The 16,437-nt window shown below is 53.2% G+C and overlaps 1 pseudogene; it reads left to right on the forward strand.

Moving 5' to 3' along the window:
* The first annotated feature begins 8,738 nt into the window (after positions 1-8,738).
* LOC150001182 (ATP-binding cassette sub-family A member 13 pseudogene) lies at positions 8,739-15,188 on the forward strand (annotated as a pseudogene).
* Positions 15,189-16,437: the final 1,249 nt, after the last annotated feature.

Consider the following 16,437-nt stretch of genomic DNA (forward strand, 5'->3'; position numbering starts at 1 on the left):
TCCATTTCAAGTCTACTGAAGCATGATCATGGTTAATTGGGTCTGAATTTCCACACCCCTGATAATTCCCCAGGGAAACTTCGCTTTGGGCAGAGATCCCAGAGTTCATCTGACCTAGGTTATGATTCTGAAAATCGGCTTCCTCCTTCCTGGTGCTGCTACACACCTGGCCCTGAGCTCCCACGGAGGGTCTCTGAGCTAACACGTGAATCGTTACTGACCGCAGGTGAAACGGGTAGCCTCGCCCAGCATAAGCAGGCCGACTCTGTTCAAGCTCACAGCATACAGGCGGACTTAAGACGCTCTGTGATTCGAACGTGCGCTGTTGGTAATCCGGAGACTGAAGGACCCCCCCCCCCCCCACTCTGAACATTCCTCAACCTCAAGCCTGGTGCTTCCCTCTGGCCTTGGCTGGGTGGTTTTTCACTCCCAGCCCCTCGAAGTGGTCTTGTTATAACTATCCCCAGCTACTTCCTACTATTATCATTTTGTTACCAGCAGTAGTTTTATTTTATTCCCAAGTGCACTCAGGGCCTTGCGTGGGTCTCGGGTGCTCACCTCCTGTTGACCCACCACCTGCTTCCCCATCTCATTGGCTCAGTGCCTGCAGCTGCCGCGCCTCTTGGCTTCTTGGTTTGCTTCTAACTCTTTAGACTCTAAATAGAGTGTCTTCCAAACTCCCTACTCTGTGTCAAAGAAGCTCAGGAAGAGTCAGGCTAGAGATAAATGATAAAAATTTATTCAAGGGTCTTAGGGTTTGCAAACCAGAAACACAGCTAAGCAGGCAAGGCCCAGAGTGTCCCGAAGAAGAAAGAAAAGCTGAGGGAGCTTACAGTAAGGGGTGCGTCCTTGTGAGGAGTCCATTCTGCATTCTTAGCCTCCGGATCGGTCCAAGATGGCGCCCCCGGATGACAGGTGGTCTGGATATGAGAACGTTCTTTTCCTAGCCCTTCAGGGGGTGGCCAGAGGGTTACCTGAAGGTTTGGGGGACGTCCAGGCATTAATCTAGGACTGGAGACTGCTGGTGTTTAAGTTTCCAGAACAATTATTTCCTCATGCCTCCACCTACTTGATTTTAGTAATTTTGCAGCGTGACTGTGGTGATTCCATTCTGTGTCTCCTTCTCTTCCCTAGTCTCTCTTCGCTAATTTTCCCCATTCCAGAGCCCAGCTTCTTGACAAGGAGCAGAACCCTCTTTCCCCATCCAGAGCAGCTAGGAATTTGATCCTTGCTTATTACATGGCTTTTCTGACACGGAGGACGACTGGCATTTGAGGTAGAACCGAGAGGGACTCACAGGCGTCAGTGACGCCCGTTTCCCAGACGCTCCCTCCGCCAGCGCCCAACGCCCAGCGCTGCGGGGCCGGCCCTGCCCTGAGCCTGGCTCAGCCCCTCTGTGCGTGATCAGAACCCGGGCAGTTGGGTGCGTTTTGTTTTATATTTACTCTAGTTTTGTTCAAAATATGATTTGTACATATTTTCCTCCGTTTTCGGATTGTCTTTCCACCTTGTGTTTCCTTTGAAGCACACGGTTTTTAATTTTGGTGAAGTCTCACTCACTTCTTTCTTTTGCTGCGTGTGTTTTGGGTGTGATGCCTAAGAGGCTTTGCCTGACTCATGGTCATGACGGTTTACTCCTGTTTCCTTCTAACAACTTCACTGCTGCAGACCCTGCATTTGGGCCTGTGAGCCATGTGAGCTGAATTTTGTGTAGGGGGTGAGGAAGGGGTCCATTCTGTTGCATGGGGGTGCCCAGTGGTCCGCGGGGATTACATTTAGCCTATAGGTGAGTTAGGACAGAATCGATCTTTTAGCAACATTGAGTCTTCTAATGAGCGTGATATAGTTCTCCATGTAATTGTTTATTTTTTAATTTCTCTCAGAATGTTTTTGTACTTTTTATACACATTCTGTTAAATCTGTTCCTAAGAAGTTTGTGTTTTCTGGTAGTGTTTTACATTTTTTTTTTTTTAGTGTTTTACATTTTAAAAAATGTGGACAATCAGTTCTAGCAGCATTTTAATCTGTCCTTTAGGGTTGTTTGCATACATGATCATGTCATCTGAAAACACAGTCTCCCCTCCCCCTTTCTTGCCTGAACGCGCTTTCTTTCTGTTGCTCAGAGTGTGACGTTCTTCTTCATTTGGATCCCGGCCCCGTGAGGAACTGGTTTCACTGCCGTCTGACGGCTGAGGGAGGAGTTCAGGCACCTTCAAGTGGCCTTTTTCTTGTTCCCATCCATTCTCATCTTCTCTGTCCTGCCTTCTCTTTACAAGTCCCCTCATCACTGCATAAAAGACCAGAGGAAGAGCCGGACTGGGACGAGGAGGCTGCTCTCCACCCAAAGCCAGTTCCAGGGCTGGGAATCCCCTGAGGCTTCGAGGTCACCCTCTCAGTCTCTCCCCCGGTCTCTCTCTCTTCAATATTTAATCCAGGACTTCCTGCGTGTTTTTCTGCCACAAACACCTTCATTTTAGTAATAGTTCTTCATCCTGCCTTAGGAACACAGCAGGGCACTTCTGAAACGACTGTGAGAGGACGGACAGACACCAGCTCCTTTTACAGGGACACTCGCTTTGAGTGGCCTTGGGCCTGTCACCCCATAATTCTGTGGGTGCCCCGCCACCCCCGGCCCCGGAGTGTCCAGGGTGAGGCGGAGGTTGGAGAACTGGTATCTCGGTCCTCAGCTTCCAGGGATCCTTTCCGAAATGGTTATTTTTATTTTTTAATGGGAGGGGACAGCAGAGCAATGGCTGCTTTTCTGTGTTGTGCGTTTGGAATTGCGGCCCCCGCACGGGGAAGGCCACACGGGTGCGATGTGGCCCGAGTGTGTGTGGCAGAGGGGACAGACCCAGCGATTGGCCGTCTCCTCCTGGACCACGTGGCTCTGCCGCGTCCATCCTGCCAGTTTTAGAAAATTCTCTCTGGCTCTCTGGGCCGCATCCCTGCGTCTCCCAGTGGACTGCGCCCTGGGGCCACGGAATTGCTTTGATTCATCAGTGACGTTTGTTGAACCTGCTCTGATGTCGTCACAGGTGGTGAGCGTTAACGTTCGTGGGAGGGGCCGTGCGAGCAGGGTCATTACTTCCTGTAGAGTCACCTGTGCAGCTGTGCTGCATTTTCAGTGTTCCCTAATTTGTAACCTGAAGAAACTGGGATTTCACAATCTAATCAGTTCTGTAAGTTTCTCATTAGGAAAAACTCCCCCTGCTTTTACCTCTCTTCTTCTTGGTCACGCTAAGTGTAATCAGACACCTAGTTACTTTACAAGCTCCCAGCACCTTGTGACAGGACTTCCTAGTTTATTTTAAATCAGCCGTTTCTTACTGATAAAAATAAATTCCCACTGAATTTGAGATTAGACGTAGACAGGGTGGGCGGTGCTGATGTCAAAGGCTGCGGGAACATTTTCTCCTGTTTACCAGTAGAATAATTTCCCCTTATACTAGCCACTGTATCACCGCTTTCCAATCACACAGTGTGCATTCCCCCACGCCACGAGGCTCGCCCTCGGGTCCTCTGTCAGAGCCGCTAGGAGGCGAGTCAGAACGGGGCGCCTGGCCCCCGGAGGCCGTGGATAGCGTTGCAGGTGGTGCCGCTGGAGGCTGACCCTCACGCTCCCAGTGGTCCGTCCGCACACTCCTGTCTTCCCGAACCTCACCAAGTTCCTCCCTGGCATTTACTTCTGCCCACAGGTGTGAGGCACCTCTGTGTCCTCACCTCCTGCCTCCTGCACAGGCAGGGACCGCGGGGCCTGCTCTGGTCCTGGGGTGTTCGTTCCCAGCACCTTGCATGGGGTCCGCGGAGTCACACGTGGAAGATAAAAAAATGACATGAGCAACGAACATATCCCATGGCTAAACTTCACAGTGATCATAAAGGGACAGAACAACTCTCTAATTTTAAACAGGTGAAGGTTCTGAAAAGGATGATTTCCATTCTGGAGGACAGTCAAGTATTATACAGTGGGCTCCTAAGGGCCATCGGTGGGAGTGGAAGTGGGTGCCAGTTTAGTGGAAAACAAATTTATATTTGGTGCGAGGACTCTCAAAAACGCTGGGGACACTTATTCCTACAAAGTGTTCCATTTGCAGTTTTCTCTTTGCTTTAAGCCCGTCCAGGTTCCAGACCACAGCTGGCAGGACAGTCAACGACCTGGTCTTCTTACAAGACATGCAGGACCTGGCCGATGAAGTGTGTGCGACGATGGACCAGGCAATGAACTTAAAAACACTTTGGGTAGAAAGGTCCAAGACTCCAGGCAAGTAGATCCCCCACCGTCCACACCTCCCCTGCGCACAGCCTGAGGCAGGGCCTGTGAGGCTGTGAGAACCCGCAAGGCCCTTCAAGTCCTGTTTACACAGCGGCCCTTGGAGCACCCAGCTGTTGCTACAGGTCCTAGAAAGGGCGCAGCCTCCATGACGAGGCCCAGCGCCGAGAGAGGCCTGTGGAGGGTGGAGCTGGGTTCTCCCCACCTGCCCCAGGATGGCACCGTGGCACAACCTGCAGAGGATGCAGCCCAGCCTCGCTTTGTCCCCGCGGGTTCCCGCTCCCCATCCTCCGTCCTCTGCATTTCTGTTCCTAGCTTCCTTCCTCACTCCCTCTTCCTGTTTTTAAATCTGACCCCACCTTACACACACACACACACACCCCACCTGATCACCCCATTCTTCCTTCTGGTAGGATTGGATGGGTCTTTCCTGTTAGTAACGCTTTAATTCTGCTCTTTGATGCTTGGACCTCAAGGGTAGGGGGCAGGTCATCGCCTGTCTTTACATAGCTCAGTTACTGCCTACAAACTTCATCAATATGTTGGGGCCACAGAGATCCTGTCCCCTCTTTTAAAACACAACCCCATCCAGGGTTGCCAAATAAAATACAGGACATTCAGTTAAATCTGAATTTCATGCAAACAACAAATAATTTCTTTTTTAGTAGTATGTTTTTATTTGCTAAATCTGGTATCCCTAAGTACCCACTTCCAATTTTTCTTTGGACATAATTTTTTTCTTCTTTATGGAATAATACGAGGAAGTGGAATAGCAAGTTTGGCAGAATGAGAACGAAGAAGGTGACATCATGTATTATTTCTAAGAGAGAAGTCAATACCTTTGTCCGGGATAGAGCAAGTGGGGCAGATTTCACAATGGAACAAAGGCTTTACCAAAAGACCAGAATAGCTTCAAACGCCAAGGGACGGAGTTCTTATATTAGGCGCTCTTACAGGATCATTCTGTTATGGAAGGGGGTGGGGAGAGAGACGAGTGAGGAGGCCCCCTCCGCTGCCTCAGCTCCCGCCTTGCTCACACGAGGATACCTGAAGCGAGGCACGACAGGTGCAGTGGGAACGAGGCGGCAGGTTTGTTTATGAAACACCCATGAGCACAAAGCCGCAGGCAGGCGCCCGGTGGTCCGAACAGCCCGCGTATGAGGAAGTAAAGTCGCTAGTGTATCTGTTCTGTACACGTGAGCCGAGGCCCCAAGTGGGTACTTAGCTAATGTAAGCAGGCTGCCTTTCGGGGTTCAGGTGTTACATACCTCCGCTCGCTTCCCGGTTCCCCCTCCTCATCCCCCTTCTAAACGTTGGGAATGATGCGTAGCTACAAAGGCTTTGTTCTTCAGCCAGTAACGGCTCTTTGTCCTGGCTCGTGACTCTGCTAGAGGCCCCTTCCCAGCCTCGCCCCCTCTTCCTGGTCTGTAAGTCCCGCGTGGGACATCAGGACGCGGGGCAGTCTGGGCGCGGTTGTCACCGAAGCCCCTTTCCCAGCACAGCCTCTAGGGCTCACGCCTCCTCCGTGCGACGCGCAGGACGCCCCGCGGTCTCATCACGCCCAGGGGAGGCTGCTGAGCGGATGGGCGAGGCGCGTCCTCCCTCTGCTTCCAGGCCCTGGAGGCGGAGTCCTTTGCGAGGCCGTAACGGCGGGGCCTTGCTCCGCGCCCCGCTGGCCGCGCGTTCCTAGTGCCACCAGCAACCCTGCTTCTGTGAGGCCGGCTTTCCAGGCAGGGTTTCCGCGCTTCGGGGACAGGAAAGCGTCTCCGGTAGACTTTCCCTGCGCTGCTCTCTGAGCCCCTTCCCGTCTGGACGCGGAGGGAGCCTCTGCTCGCAGCGAGGCGCGGGGTCCCCCACCAGCCGGCGTCTCAGGTCCCTGTAGACACCGCCGGGCCGACACGAACCCCGGTTTCACCTCCCCTCTCCCCCCCCTCCCTCCACGCGCCCCGCCCCGGCCTGGACGCTCACGAGGCGGGGCTGGGCCTGCCGGGGTCACCCCTTCTCCGCTCCGCACGCCGTCGAGCTCGGGCTCCCCGCTTCTCTCCCAGGGGTTCCGGCACTAACGAGCTTCGGGGATCGGACGCGGCCGCGCTCACTCCGGAGCGGGGTCGCGGACGACTAACCCCCTGACACCCTCTCCGCTCGGCGCCCGCTTCTCCGCAGTAAGTACGGCGGCGGGCGCGGGGGGCCGGGTCCTCGGGGACACGGGCTGCGCCGCGATGGGGGGGCCGGCCTCGCGTGTCTCGGGGACCAGCAGGCCGAGGCTCTGGGTCCCGGCGCAGCGCGTGCAGCGAGGCCGGGGGCGTGGCCCTGGTGGCCCTGACGTCACAGACGTCACGCTGGCGCTGCGTCAGGGTCTGCGTCTGCGTCCGGGCAGCGCGCTGCCTGCTTCGGGCGCAGCTTCCGCGGCGGCCCCAGTGTGGCCACAGGAGGGTCTCGGTGGTGCCCGGCCGGACCAGAGCCCGCGGGGAGCCCGGACGGGCCCGGGGGGGTCGGGCGTATTTAACGCGCAGAGAGAAGAAGGGGTTGTGTCCACGTGGATTCTTTCCCACGGGGCGGACTGCATAGCTTGGCTTTGAGTCGTTTGAGAGAAGAAACACGGAAGGAAGCGGGCGCCGGAAGGAAGCGCCGCAGCCCAGCGCGGCGGGGTCTGATTGGTTGAAGGCGCCCACCCCGTGTGCGCGCCCGTTTCCCCTCCGGCCGCCCCGCACGTGCAGACGCGGCGCGTGGGAAATGGGGCCCGCGGAGCGGGTGTCCCCGTGTCAGCGCGGCAGCAGGGCCGTCAGGCGGACCCCGCAGCGCAGCCTTGTTCAGCGGCTACTGCGCTTGCGCCGCCCCCGCGCGGGCTGGGCCGATGGGCGACCCCAGACCCGTGAGGGGCCTGTCAGTCCTGAAAGACACGGGGACACGCGAGGGAAGGCAGCCCGGGTGCGCTGTCCCGAGTGCCCAGCAGGGGACACTCTGCCCCCCTGGGACGTGGGACCACGTGGGACCACGTGGGGGCCCTTGGCGGCGTCTCCGCGGACGCCCTGGGGAGGCGGAACGGGGCGCAGCGAGGCTGCGGCGTGGAAGGAGCGGCTGGGGCCGGGCGAAGAGCGAAGCTCCGGGGCGGGCGGCGCGGACAGGCGGGGCCGGGGCCGCTCCCCCGCCCGTCTCTGCTTTGCCGCCCTGCGTGTCTCCGGCCGCCCGGGTTCGCGTCAGCCGCACGTGCCGCGTGCAGGGCGCTGGCCACGCGGGGCGCCTCCGGGAAGCCTGTTTCCTCGGCGCCTCGCACCCGGCCCGGCGCAGCTGTCCCGGCCCGGGAGAGGGTGCTCCTGCTCCCCGGGGGGTGAATGCCCTTGTCCCTGCGGCCTTCCCTAAGCCTCGCCCCCCGGCGCCAAGAAAAAGGAGTCTGGTCCCTGTTGGCCAGATACTCTTTTCGCCATGTTTTTTTACTTACCTGTCTGCAGACTGAACTTCTGGCGCGTGCCACCAAACCCAGCTCTTCGGTGGTGGGGGCGGGGCGGCGGCCACCTCTGTGCGCAGGAAGCGCTCAGGCATCGACAGGTGGTCGCTGGGATCGCGTCCAGCTGCTCCAGCCGAAAACACGTGCAGCAGGCGCTCCATCTCTGCCCACGTGCGAGCGCCCGCCACTTGTTCCTGAGATCTGTCTCACGATCTCAGAATCGGGGCAGCTTGTCACAAGAACAGACCTCTGCCTCTTTCCCTGTCCACACAGTCACCACGTTGAGAGAACCCAGCCTCACAGAACCGTTGTTATTTCTTATCTGTTCAAAATGCTGGCGAATCAGACATTGTCTCTGTGGATCAGACCCTCTGCAGGACGGTCTAGCTTCTTACACCTCTGCAGCCCCCCCACCCCAATCATTTAATTGATCAACAAAGCTAAAGAAGGAAACCTTCTTTCCCCTCCTATCAGTTAGATCTCAATAAGACGGAGGAGGTGTTATCGAAATTGGAAAGCCTTCACCAGCAGCCCCAAATCTGGAATTTTCTACGTTCATTGCCCGGACTGTACACAAACATCGTGGACGGTGATGCCAGGCTCCTCGGGGGAGTGCACCTTCTCCAGGCTGTCGTGAAGTAAGACAAAAATAACTAATGACTGGTGTGAGTCAGTTTCCTCCTCGCTTTTTAATGGGAACTGTATATCATAAGAAAAGTCCAGAATAATGTCATCCCGAAATATAGAATTCTTGCATCTCCACCTGTCCCTTATATGCCTGTATAAATAGCTTATGTAAGTGTAGTGATGTGGTTCACATGACCTCGTGAACACTTTATATGTTCCTATAGTTTTCACATGATTGTATTTTGACTATGTAATACCCCATTTTGGTATTGTACCATCTACTATAACTTACTTGATAATTTGTAATTGGACTTTGGTTACTTCTAAGTTTTTCACTATTGGATATATGACATTTAAACTAATTTCTTGGCAAATGATGGGCTACAGTTGCCCGAAATGTCACCAGAACTGATCAGCTCAGTTCTCACCACACTGCTGTAATTCTGTGCGTTGGATGCTGGATCTGACCCCTCGTACCTTTGCCAGGGCCCCTGTCCATGTGGCTTTCCTTCTTTCCACAACATGGGCTTTGCTCCCCTAGCTGAGTTATTTTGTGTAAACATTATATGAATATGATGTTTCATGAGTAAAAGTTTACGTTCTTTTCTGGTGTTTAACTGGGGCAGACGTGTTGATGAGTTAAGGAGGGGCTGCCCCGGTCCCCATGGAGAAGGGAAAACTAACGTGCATCTGCCAGGTACACCATGTGATTTTTCTAAAGTCTGGGACACTAGGGGCCTCAAGGGTGCCAGGAGTGGACTTTTGTCCTGAGTCTTCCCCACGTGGGGACTTCCGCTGTCAAGTGAGGGCTTGTCATAGCCGGGGGTTACTACTGTGAGAACTCTTTTATTTTAAAGGTGTGTACTTAAAAAACCCCCCCACACAGGGAAAGGACACCATCTACAATAACGAGTTTCTGGTGCTGGGAGCCATCACCTTGTTTGAGGAGCCCAGGAACTGCCTTCGGAAACGGGGGGTCCCAACGCGTCCCTAAACCACATGGACGGCTTCTGACGCTTCCTGCTGTCTGGACAACCTCTGTAGCCAAGACATTTTGGGATATAAAAAGGAATCAAATCCTAAGATTCTTGTGACAGAAATAGTGAATGTATCTTTAACAATCATGCACATGACCTGATGGAAGGACATAACGTAACATGCATTGTTTTTGGTGCAACAAGCATGTTTTAAGCTAACTCTTGGCAACTTCATTGTGTTCTAAAACACTTTCAAATGCACGAATTTAATTCCTGTTGGGAAAACATATTGTCTAGCAAATATTTCATTTATCTTTTACTATAAATAAATATGAGTATTATCTTGAAAACTTGGTAAGTTGAATTTATCTTTGATTTATTTTTTCTGATACTAACACAGTTCTATTAATGTTGTAGGGTCTTAAATTCCACAAAGGAACTTCTAATGGTGGAAAAGAAGTCGCATGTCCTTGAAGATGAGCAAATGAGCTTTCTTTTGTCGTTGGAATTTTTGGAGAAATTATTACTGCCTAACCATTTTGACTCACTCAATGGTCCCATCAAGATTGTTCTGAATACAAGTCGTTTGTGGATAAACCATTTAAAGAGATTAGGAAGAGAGCCATTTGATACTGATATTCAGAAACTTCTGGAATTTGGCAAAGAGATGATTGAAAAAATGCAAAGTCTTCAAAAGAAGGACTCAAGCTATATTTTGGGATTTATAGAAATGATTCCTTTTGAAATCAGTTCCAAGCTACTGGAATGGTGGAGGTACGGCATTCCAAAAGAAGACCAAGCTGAACTGGAAACTTTGTCTGCACTTTTAAATTTTTCTGTTCTGGGAAATGAGAGGAGTTTTAGTAAAAGCTTTAACTTCTCCCAGTTGTTCTGTTTGGATCAGCCTAAATCAGCCATGAAAATGGATTTTGTTCATCTAAGTGAAACTCTACTGAACAGTCTCCATGAGTTTGGATTTTTGAGGCCAGAGCAGGTCTCAGAAGCTCTGGACACAGTGCATGCTATCAGGAACATGTCCAGTCTTTTCTTAGCCCTTCCTGAACCTCAGAAACAAGAGGTGGATCAAATTTTGACTCACTTATATCTAAATGTCTTTAGGGACAAAGATTCAGCTTTTCTTTTGCAGATTTATTCTTCATTTTACCAGTATATTTATAAATTCTTGGGCATTCAGAGTAGAGAGTCTTTGCTATCTTTCCTTACAGGAACCTCAAAACACATTTTGGATCTCATAAAGCAATTTAATTTTCAAAACATCCGTAGAGCACTTACATTTGTATATGAGACAACAGAACTTCTTGGGGGGATTTCTGAGTTATCTTACTGTCAGCAATTGCTTTCAGTTCTCAACTTTCTGGAGCTTCAGGCTCTCTCCCCAGTGTCTCTGGGGGACCCAGCATGGGAAGTGACCCGCGCGGCCTTGGCGGGCCTCAAGCAACTGCTCGTCACAGATGCAGATTTCCGTGGTGCTTTATTTCAGTATTTGAGCCAGCTCTTCCAGGGTTCAGCAGCAGCCCCGCTGGGTAGCGATTGCTTTGCTGGGGGTAACAAGAGTGCCCCTTCTGTGGGTTATTCAGCAGACGGGGGGGCTCTCTTGGCTCGCCCAAGGGCACAGGCTCTTTCAAACCTCTCTGCACGTGGCGGCGTGTTCAGTGAGTTGGAGGCTTTGCACTGCTCCGTGTTGTGGCTTCAGATGTGGATGGAGGTCTGCAGCAGTGCAGCTCAGCTGCTGCAGTGGGACGTGGATGTCTTCACACCCCTCCATGTGGGCCTCTCACAGCTTCTGGATGAACTGGAAAGTGACGTGAACCTTTCCGAAAGCTGCCTGGGGCTCTTTCCCACCCATCACCCGACGATGCTCCTGTTAAATCTACTCAAAAACCTAACGGGAGGGTGTGGCTTCCATGACTGGGATGGACTCCTGGCTCTCAGGGGCCTCTGGGCAGCACTACACGGTGCACTGGTCAGACTCCAGTCGCTTCCCCTGGACCAGATCGAGCAAGCCCTCTTCACGGTGGAAACGGCCCTGCGTCAGCTGGAGGCGTTCCCGTTAAACACAAGTGCAAGCAGGGAGTTTTTATCTTCCCTGCTCGGGGTCTTCATGGAGTTAAGCAATGCCTCAGAATCTAGAGAGAGACATGCACATTTGATAAGTCACTCTCTTTCAAATAACCTCACGGATTATGAAGTGCAGTTTGAAAGTATCATCACTGACCTAAGAGAAACAATATTATTTCTTAGAAATGTGTCACATCACCGAGATTTATTGTGCTGTGCTGATATTTTCCAAAATATTACTGAGTTTATTTTGGAAGATGGCTTGTTATATGTAAATACGTCTTGGAGGATGTTACGTATCCTGGCCATGTTAAATGCCTCCTTTTTCTCCGAGGATGCCATTAGCAGACTGCAAGGATGCATCAGATGGTTGGACACCATAAACCGTCTGTCCGGGACATCTAACCCCATTTTTTCACAAGGCTACCTTCAGGGTGTTTTGAGGAGTTTCAGAGATGTGGAAAACAAAATCAACTCTACATTGATACTCGTTACTTGGCTGTTGAATACAGTGGAATCCGATTGTTCATTGAATAAGTCAAATATAAATTGTGTGAATATTTACTTAAAAAAAATAACTGACTTTCTAAATGTTATCCTTACTGCAGTCTTTGAAAAAGAAAAGGTAACAAAATCTGAGATAGTATTAACTCTTCTAAATGATTCCACAAACCAAGTAAGGATGATTATCAACAACTTAACAAGAGATTTTGAGTTTGCATCTCCACCCAACTGGAAACGTTTCACTGAATTAATTCTACAACCCATAGAAATGTCAGATGAAATTCCTAGCCAATTTCAAGATATTTGGCTGCATTTAGTAGCTCTGGGGAAAGAAATTAAAGAACTTATGAAAGATATTTTCCCTAACATTCTGGAAAATAACTTCTCTTCTACCAGTCCAAAGGAAAAGGATATACGTCATCTAGGCCATTCAGTTTTTCATTTAGCTTGTTACCTTGCCTTCAACTTATCACATGATCTCAAAAATTCACCCAAAATGATTCCACGTGAAATGTTGAAAGATGTGGGTCTTGGCATTCAATTGATTGGGGATGTGTTTAACTCCCTGCTGCCCTCATTCCCTCAGAATATTCTGAAAGGTTCAGGTAGCCATCAAGTTTTAAAGAAGGTAACTTCTCTTCTGCTCTCCCTCAAGAAAACAGACATAGACCTTTTGGTAGAACAACTAGAACAAGTTGGGGAAAGCATAATGGATTTTTTAAAGAATGTCAGTAGACTAGGTAGTGACAATGTGGGGGTCAACTTGCTTGTTGGCTTGATGGAGAAGTTTGTAGACAGCTCCCGTGCTTGGAATATCAATCACCTGCTAAGGCTGTCCCGCCTGTTTCCTCGGGAGGACGTGAAGGTCGCTCTGGGTCTGTACTACATCCTTCCTCACGCCGCGAGGCTCCTGCAGGGAGTCGTGGACCACAATGTCACGGAGGCCCTCAAGGACATCTACAACTTCACGCTCCTTCATGGTGCAAGCATTTCTGATGTCACCAAGGAGGACTTTGCTGCTGTGATAAAAACTGTTCTGGATACCATTGTGTTAACGGCAGATAAACCAAGTGTTCTTGCGCAGGCGTTAACTTGCCTGCCTGTGGTTTGGTGCTGGAATGACACAGCCTCTGGGTTTCAACACCATCCAAAGTTAGAAGCCTGTAACGGCCCCTTTTATGGCCAAGTGGCCAGGGTGCTGGACCGCCTCCACCTGCCTCCCCTGGGTGAGGTGTCACAGTGTCCAAATGGAAGTGCCTGGGTGGAAGCGACTGAGAAAGTGGTCTGCGTGGTTCGCGGGCTCGTGGACTGGACTTCCATTCTCCTGGAGCTGTGCAAAGTCTTCCATGTGGGACCGTCCGTGCTAAAGCACGTGAGCGCGGTGCAGGGATTTTGGCAGAAGGTGCTAGCGTTTGCCCCACCCTCTGGGAATTGGAGCAACGGCAGCATCTCCGGACTGTGTCCCAGTGGTCCCTTAAAGCAAGCGGCTTTCCTGATCATAGAAACATTTAAAAATGTCAATTTTACAAAAGTTACATCAGATGAAAACATTCTTGATAAACTAGCTGCTTTAAACAAGATCCTTAACAATGCAGGCACAGAGGCATCTCTTAGGAACATTTCCCTACATTTGGAAAGGTTGATAAAATTGCTTTCTGGCGATGAGAGCCTAGAAAATAATACCCACTCTCTAGTCTCTCTATTCATGATGTTTCTGAAGGCAAACCTCATAGGTAGGGATTTTGAAGCACTATCAAGTTTTCTTAGGAAAAGTGACGCAGCTGCCAACTCCGCAGGTCTGCGGCTTGAGTCTGAACCAGCCGTGGGAGATCTAAACCATGAGTTAAACAGCAGAGCTCTGTTCTCTGAAATCAACAAAGAAACTCAAATGATTAATTCAGTGGCTCTTCTAAAGATGACTTTGCAACTTGCTCATTTTTTGGAAAACCTGAATTCATCATCATTGCAGGCATTAGACATGACTGAGGATTTTCCATCAGTCACAAAAAATTGGCTTCTTAAATATGCAAGTGAAGAATACTCCAGAATGATACAAACATCATTTCTCCTTATGGCCGATGAGAGTTTACCTGATCACATAGCTTTGTTGACTAAAGGTATCACTGCCTTTCTGGGTTATCTCAAGAACATTCCTAGAGAAGGTGATTTTGATATTGACCATCTTACTCAGCTGGTAAACCAAGAACAGCCCCGTCTGGAAGCGTCCGGGGCCCTCATCCCACTGGGGGTGGCCGCGCTGCTGAAGTCCGCCCAGAGGCTTCTTGAGCCGGCCCAGGAAGCCTCTGACAACCTTCCGAAGGCCCAGGTCTCCCATGCAGTGGAGGGCGACTTTGGGGCCCACCTGGGGAGTGCGCTGGCTTCCAGCTCCTCCTCGATCCGGACGGAGGCTCCTCGACAGCGTGAAGAGGCCGCCCACAGTGCGTTGGGCCGGGCAGGTCGCCCGAGGAAGGGGCAGCTCTCCCGTGGCCCATGGGGGGTGACTTCCGCAGGAGCCTGGCTTCAGCCCTTCCGTGAGGGCGCTGCTGACGCAGCCACCGGAAGGGCCGTTGTGTCCGGGCGTGAAGAGGAGGCCCAGATGGGGACGACCCTTTCTCCGCCTGTCCTGGAGCCGCCTTCCCGTTTCGACAGCACCGTGGAGGGGTTAATTGCGCTGGCTGAACACTGGCAGGACGTCCTCGTGGATGGAAGGTATTTAGCACCTCAGTGCCGGGTATGTCCTGCTGTAGTGCCCCCGTGGGGCACAGATGCTGCTGAGCGGGTGCGTGCCCTTCTCGTCCTCCGGGGCCTCGCGGGTGGCTCAGTCCAGTCGCCCTGCTCGCCATTCGGCTCGTCGCCTGGTGTCAAACACTGTGTGAACTTACTCAGTACTTTTCAAAAGTAAATTATTTTATTTTCACAAGTGAAAACCTCTTATGCTAGTCACTTGTCCCAGGACGAGCGCATCAGCACTTTTTCTACCCACGTGCTCTGGTCACCAAGGGACCCTGTCTGATGGGCAAGGGCACTGGGAGGCCACCTGCTCCCCCCCAGAAAGTGCTTCTGTGAGTGACTGCTGACCTGCAGGGGAGGGCCAGGCGGCTGAGCCCCCTGCAAGTCCCGCACCCCGAGTGGCAGGCCGGGACCCTGCTCTGACCTGTGGGTCTGCAGGCACCCGCTGCCTGAGGTGGCAGGACTTGTCCTCTGTGTCTTGAAGTATCGCAGCTGCTCCATGTGGGACAGGGCCGCTGGCGGGTCCCTGGTCCCCGTCTGTACCGCCCCTCTCTAGGCCCACCTGGGGAGTGGAGGTGCCCCCTGCCATTTCCCATTAGGAAGTCCCCGCTGGTCTGAGGGTTCTTCAGCGGCCACCGGCAGGGCGCACAGTCACTGGACTTGCCTTCGTCCCGATGCGTGTGCACCAAGTGGGGGCGGGGCTTCCACGGGGAGCAGGAGACCCCGTTCTGGAGGCGCATTGGGGGGTCAGCCTGCATTTCTGTGCAGCACGTGGTGGAGCAGGGACCCCGGGAGGGTGCAGGTGGTCCGCAGCATGTGGTCACCCGTGACCTCGCCCTCTTCTCCCCTCAGTGCTGCTGGCATGTGCGCGGACTCCCAGCCGCCCTCGAAGTCCCCGGCCACCGCGGCGACCCTGCGGAGAGCAAGGATGCTGGTCCCGCGTGTGCTCCTCACGCTCGCAGGTGGGCCGCTCGCCGCCGGGCTCCGGAGCACCTGTGGCGACATGGGTTGGTGCCCCCGAGGGTCTTCGAGAGTCGCGTGCAGCCTTCCTCTCCCGCCCTCTGAGCCCCACCCCTGCCTCCTTGCCAGGGGAGCACCCTCCCAGCCGAGCTGGGCGCTGGGCGGTGTGGCCTCCGGCTCCCCGTCCCCTGCTGGCCGGGAGCTGGCTGTGTCCAGGAGGCCTGGCTCTGTCTGCGGCTGGAGTGACCTTGTGCAGAGCCGGGCCGCCCCCGCCGTCACCGCGCACTGGGCACTCGGCACCCATCTCTGGCCTTGCCCGGGGCAGGGTCTGCACTCACTGCTCTCTCGGTACCTCCTCCCCAGCACAGTGGCCGCCATGCGTGACTGAGCACGCACGTGGTGAGCAAACTACTCGTCTGCAAAGGCCGTGCTCGCCAAGGCCAGCGCTGCCTAGTCCGTGGCATCTGCTCTGGGTGCGCCGCCGAAGGGCAGTGCCGCGCCGTCTCCCGGGGCCCTGGGCTGTTCAGGACTGTTCTTGCAGGAGGTGTGAGGTCTTGGCGCCGGCGGGCCTGAGGACGTGGAGTGCGGGGTGGCGCGTGCTGGGGAGACACGTGGGGCCCAGGCAGTGGGGCAGGAAGACGAGGCTGGAGGAGAAGGGGAGCCAGAGGCCACTGCGTGGCTTAGGTGCTTGTCCCTGGGTGGAGCCTGCAGGGCGGGCCTTGCAGCCCCTCTGCCCCCATGTGGGGTTTCTGTCTCCTCACTGTCTCCTGCCTCCGGCTCCTTCCCAGACACTGTTGTCAGGTTGTTGTCAGGCTGCTGTTCTCAGGTTAGCTCGTATCCCACAG

This window comes from Furipterus horrens, unplaced genomic scaffold, assembly GCF_987537825.1.
Source record: "Furipterus horrens unplaced genomic scaffold, mFurHor1.1.pri manual_scaffold_9, whole genome shotgun sequence".
Taxonomy (NCBI): domain Eukaryota; kingdom Metazoa; phylum Chordata; class Mammalia; order Chiroptera; family Furipteridae; genus Furipterus; species Furipterus horrens.